The sequence below is a fragment of the Leopardus geoffroyi genome, chromosome C1 (assembly GCF_018350155.1).
Source record: "Leopardus geoffroyi isolate Oge1 chromosome C1, O.geoffroyi_Oge1_pat1.0, whole genome shotgun sequence".
In the NCBI taxonomy this organism is placed as follows: Eukaryota; Metazoa; Chordata; class Mammalia; order Carnivora; family Felidae; genus Leopardus; species Leopardus geoffroyi.
Window position 1 is genome coordinate 219932507 of NC_059328.1, and position 5752 is coordinate 219938258.

The 5752-nt window shown below is 61.0% G+C and overlaps 1 long non-coding RNA gene across 1 annotated transcript; it reads right to left on the reverse strand.

Moving 5' to 3' along the window:
* Positions 1-786: 786 nt before the first annotated feature.
* On the reverse strand, positions 787-3442 carry LOC123599880. The gene is made up of 3 exons (XR_006713333.1): positions 3294-3442; positions 2698-2947; positions 787-2207 (listed from the first exon to the last, which is right to left on the reverse strand). It is a non-coding gene; the product is annotated as an uncharacterized LOC123599880 (long non-coding RNA).
* Positions 3443-5752: the final 2310 nt, after the last annotated feature.

A 5752-nucleotide genomic window follows, 5' to 3' on the forward strand; every position in this document is an offset into this window, starting at 1 on the left:
TAGGAGAAGCCGTCGAGCTGGGGAGGGAGAAATGTCTGAAAGGCCACCATTTGTGGGCTCACATTTGGGTCCTCGTGGCCGACTTTGCCCGGAGCGCATTGGACCTGGAGCTTCAGAGCTGAGTCAACCCAACATGTCCGGAGTCCGGCACCGAGAGGCCAGAGGGTCAGGGGACGCACACCGCATCCCCGTCCGGCCGGCTGTCCGGTTCCTCAGCACGAGCTCGGCTTCTGGCTCAGACGGTGCTCACGGGAGCCCCCTTCTGTCCCCAGAGGAGCCGGAGCCGCTCCCCAGAGCCCTGCGGGGGTGGGGGGGGGGCTGTGTGAGCCAGCCGCCTGAGGTCGGACAGGGCCGAGGGTCCTCGAGACTTTTGTCCCCTTTTGACTTGGCCATGACACTGTCGTGGCGGCATCAGATGTCTTAACCCGCCGGTCCTCCATCACAGCCCGTTTGATAAACGCCCGTCCGGAACGTGGTGAGTCACAGCCAGAAGTCGCACCAGGTGCGCCCGAGCCGCCTTTCAGTGACGAACACCCACCGTGGGCGAGGGTGCAGGTGAGGAAATCCGTCCAGATCACTGCCCACTGATGGAACCTCGTGGAAACGCTGCCCCACATGTCTTCTTGTATTTTTTTAATGGTTTTTAACATTTATTTATTTTTGAGAGAGAGACAGAGTGTGAGTGGGGGAGGGGCAGAGACAGAGAGAGAGAGAGAGAGAGAGACAGAATCCGAAGCAGCCTCCAGGCTCCGAGCCGTCAGCACAGAGCCCGACGCGGGGCTCGAACCCACAAAGCGTGAGATCAAGACCTGAGCCGAAGTCAGACGCTCAGCCGACTGAGCCACCCAGGCGCCCCACCCTGTTCCTTCTTTTAAACCCCAGACCTAAGCACAATGAGTCAGGACCCCAAGGCCCTCGAGGATCATCCTGGAGGCTCTGGGGAAATGGGCAGAAGCTAGTTTTCCTCTTTGCTCTGACTGCTAGGAAGCTCAGAGCCCACCCCGTTCCTAGCAACTGAGCAGGGCCATTGGTGTGCATGTTGGATTCTGTTGTGACTCTTTTCCTCATCATTTCGTCTTTCTTCCTCTGCACCCCCATGTCATCCAGAGTATCCATCTTGTCGGCTGGTGGCGCAGGGACGTCTGGGGCGGCAGTTGGGACCATTGCGAGGGACCCTGGGTCTGCCTCGGGCTTTCCTCCCCCACCAGTGGGGGTGTGACCGAGTCCAGTTCCAGGACAAGGGCGTTCGGGGTCTGTGAGCACTCCCTAGGTGGAAACCGTGGACCTCTTCCAGGTCCTTCCAAATGGCAACACCCGCCGTGTATAAAGAAGCCCCACCCTTTCCCCCAGGCGTGGGGCTCGTGGGAGCTGGATTCCTGGTTGCTCCCGTCTGGGCAGAGCTCCCGTGTGCGGCGGGAAGGCCGAGAGCTTCCCTCCTCCCCAAGCCTGCACACTACCCCGTCTTCCGTGCATCGAGGGGAGCCCTACTCGTCTCTCAGCTGCTTAGGAACGGGGTCCTGCCGTGCACCCCGTGTTCCAGGGGAGGCAAGCCTCCATCACCACTGCGGTCGTGACGTGCTTGTTCCCAGAGCAAAAATCGGGCCACGGGCTGGACAAGAGAATCCGGCCCCGGGGCCTCGGCCCTCACACTTCCGCATCACCGGGTTCTGCTTCCTCTTTCCTGGTGGCCGGCAGGGAGCTCAGGCCGTCTGGGGTGCATACAAAAGTGCCCTGCAGTTTCAAAATCATGTGTCTCCGGGCTTGGCACCCCTCTGAGACGGCCGTGTGAAAGCACATCTCTGTCCCCGGCACGGCGGCCCGGGCCCTCCCTCCTGGCCGTGGGACCAGGCTGCAGCCTCAGCCACACGGCTGTGTTTTGGTCGCGGCACGCGGGACAAAAATACGCCGTATGCCATTGCGAGGCGTCGTTATGGAAAGCTTCACGGTATTTGCTTTTTGGCGTTTTGTTCGGAAGCTGGTTTGCTCTCATCCCCGGGCAGAGCTTTGTAAACGACCGTGAATTTCTTGAGATCATCCTGAGACCCCTTGTCTGCAGGCGAGACGCGGTTCGAGCTCTGTTGCTGCAGACACGCCTTCAGTGTCGCACCCGTGGGGGGCGCTATTGAGAGGAAATGTGTGCTGAACTTCATCTCCTCGGTACAAATCCATAATCCGTTGAAGCGAGGGAAACCCATACCTCTGGTTAACTGCCGGCCATAAAATCTTGAGTTATGTTTATGACCCACCCTCGTAATCATCCCAGGTAAATACAGCAAGTTTAACACAGAGGTGCAGCCATGGCAGTGAGAGACTTAACGATTTTCCTCCCTCGGTGGTCACACGGTGAGTCATATGACAACAAATTGAGTCAGGAGGAACTTTTGCTGAATCGAGGCTTTACCCAGATAACATTAATCATGACACAGACCTGTTAACACTCTAAGACTTTCCCCAAACAGGAATTTACCGGCAGTTGTAAAAGGCAGCCAGAAAAGTCAGCCTATTGGCAAAATCATTCTCTGTCACATTCTGGAAGTTTCCCTCCACCCATGTTGCTCGGCACCCCAACCCCCCCCCCCCGATGGCAGAACCCAGGGCCTGGATCCCGGCCGGGATCGCCCTGCCCACCTGGCCGCTGGCCGCGGCAGGGACGGGCCCCCGGCCCCCCACCCCTGCCGCCCAGAGCAGACCCCTCACCTGTCGGTGACCTGGCCAAGCCACCCGCACTGCAGGGTCCCGCCGAGAGCCAAGACGGGAAAAGCGACGGGCCGGGTCGGTTGACGGCGGCCGAGCCCCAGCGCCCCGACCCGCTGGCCGGGCCTTAACCGCCGGGGCCAAGCTCCCTAGGGGGCGGGGGCGGGGCAGCAGGGCAGCGGCCAGCGCCCCGATGCTGCTTCCTGTGCGTTCCACAGAAGAAAACGACATCACCTCTGTCTCCATCTGTTTTCTTTTTCAGATAAAATCTATTTTAGGACCGAAGTATGCGTTCCGCTGCACCATGCTCGCCTCCCCCGACGTTTGGACGTGGCCTCCGCCGTGGGTGGCTGCAGCTGCGGCCGGTCCATCCCTGCGGCTCGCTCAGAGCCGGGCCGGGGGTCAGACCCTGGGGGCTCCTCCCGCTCTGGCAGGCCCAGAGCAGCCTCGTAAATAAAAGTGTGCGAGCCCCACAGGCGGCCCGGGGCTGTCCCGGGCCCCCACCCCCAGCTCCCCCCAGGCTCCGGGACCCCCTGCGTCCCAGGGCCTGGCCTCGCGAGTCCCCGGGCATGGGCTCTCCCCAGGGGCGGTGAGCACACCCCTGAGACTTGGGGCCACAGAGTGGGTGAGGGTCTCTGGTGAAACAGAATCTGTGCAGGGGCACCTGGGGGGGCTCAGTCAGTTAAGCAGCCGACTTCAGCTCAGGTCACGAGCTCACGGTCCATGAGTTCGAGCCCCGCATCGCGCTCTGTGCTGGCAGCTCGGAGCCTGGACCTGCCTCGGATTCTGTGTCTCCTTCTCTCTCTGCCTCTCCCCTGCTCGTGCTCTGTCTCTCTCTCTGTCAAAAATAAACAAACATTAAAAAAAAAAATCTGTGTTACGTGAAATGACTTTGTAAGTAAGACCTTCTCAACAAGATAGATGGGTCCCTAGTAATTGCAATAAGGCCCCGTAGCCCTTCCGGACTGTGAACCTCAGCAAGAGGCAGGTCAAAGCCACGGCAGACGCGCAGGCCGCGTTTGCCTCCAGCACAGACAGCCGCACGTCCTGGCCGTGCGAGGTGCTGCCCGGTTCGCCCGCCACGCGGTCCCCACCCCCAGCGCGAGCGCCACCGGCGGGAGCGCTTCTCCACGTGCAGCCAGGGCCCAGGGCAGCGTCCCCCCACCCCCAGCCCGGGCACTGCCTACCATCCGGCGGCACTGACTTGCACGGCTTCAGGCAAATGTCACCTCGACCGTGGCGACAGGAAAGGAAACTACACAGCTAAATATATGCCGAAGGACAAAATTCCTCCGGCCGCTTTCAGCAGCGAGGACACACCGATCCTTCGAGAGAGCACGTGAAGGGCCTTCCCGGGGGCCTGTGCCCGCGGGTCGTCCCCGACGGAACCGTGCACCCCAGGGAGCGGGAGCAGGACGACGGGCCTCGGACGCCCCCTCCCCGCTGCCAGCGCCCCCGCCTTCCTATTCCTCCCCAGGACACACAGCTCCGCTTGGCCGAGCCTCGGAGAGCTGGGATCTGATTCAAGGCAGTGTGCTTGGAAACACTGGCAGGACTTGCACGACACTGGGAAAAATGAGAAAAACAACAACAACAAAGGGTTTAGACAACAAAGAACAGAGAAAAAGAGGGAACTGGCCTGAGCTACCCTCTCGATGGAACCACCAGGACCCCCGGCCCCCTGTCTGCGCGGACGCTCGGGGGGTGGGGACGCCGACACGGAAGGTCTCGGGGTTTTCAGGACGAGCTCCGCGAGGCTGATCAGAGACTGTCCCCACCTCCCCCACTAGCTAAGGACACCAGCGGGGTCACAGGCGGGTTTCCAGGCCCCCGTGCGTACGAGGGGGTCCGGCCCAGCCCTCGGCCGCCTCCGATCCGGTCAGCACTGTGTCGGGTCTCAGTTGCTGGTGCAGGCTGGCATTTCTCACTTTCTCAGGCTGGTGCGTGCGCACGGCTCCCTGGCGTGGCCGCCACGCTGGGTGAGGTCCTGCCAGGCAGGTGGCCCTCAGCAGCCCTGGAAGGTCCGCTCCCGTGGGGTGGGGACGCGAGGACACCAGGCCACCACCCTCTTCCCTCCTCGACCCAGGAGAGTTCCATGTTCTAGGATGACACGATCAGAACTGGCTGTTTCTCCAAACAGGGGAAGGGCCAGCACGGGGCCGAACTCAGGCTGGCTCAGGGCACAGGCTGAGACACGGGGGTCCAGTGACGCCACCCTCGGGCTCCTTCTGACTTCCCGGCTCTGCTCCGTCGCTCCCTCTGTCCCTCTGCCCGGTGCTCCCCAAAGCCTCCCAGCTCCAACACAGCCTCATGATCTCTCAGCTCAGCTTTCCCAGTGGCTGACTCAGCCCTTGGTTTCCAATTGCCAAATTCCCCATCCGGCACGTCACCGTGAGCCCGGCTATGGGGTCACAGGGTCAGGGTTGCTGGCCAGCACGTCGGAAGGCTGTCCTCAGGACTCGAGGAACACCGTAGTCTGGAAGGGGTGTTCTGGGGTCCAGAGCCTGGAGATCCCGGATCCAGATCCACTCCCGGGGTGGCGGCCGGCAGGCCCTCAGAAACAAGTAGCCCCTCCCTTCAGCCTGAGCCCCCTTTCTCACACCTTCTATCTATCCCCAGGCTTCTCCGGGACACAGGAGTCCTCTTGCCAAATTGGAAACTCGCAGAGCCCCTGCCTTCCTCCATCCAACCACCCCCCAAGCCATTCCTTCCTTCGGGAATCACAGACAAGTATCTGCTCTGTGCCCCACGAGGCAAGACACTCTCACTGTCCTAAAGAAAGGTGCATCTCTGGGGCGCCTGGGTGGCTCTGTCGGTAGAGCGTCCGACTTCGGCTCAGGTCCTGATCTCACCGTTTGGGAGTTCAAGCCCCACATCGGGCTCTGTGCTGACAGCTCAGAGCCTGGCACCTGCCTCCATCCATTTCTATGTCTCCCTCTCTCTCTCTCTCTCTGTCCCTCCCCCCTCATGCTCTGTCTTTGAAAAATAAACACTAAAAAAAAAGAAAAAAAAAGAGTCGCTTCTCAAAGAGAAATGGACTTCGCAGCTGGAGGTAAGC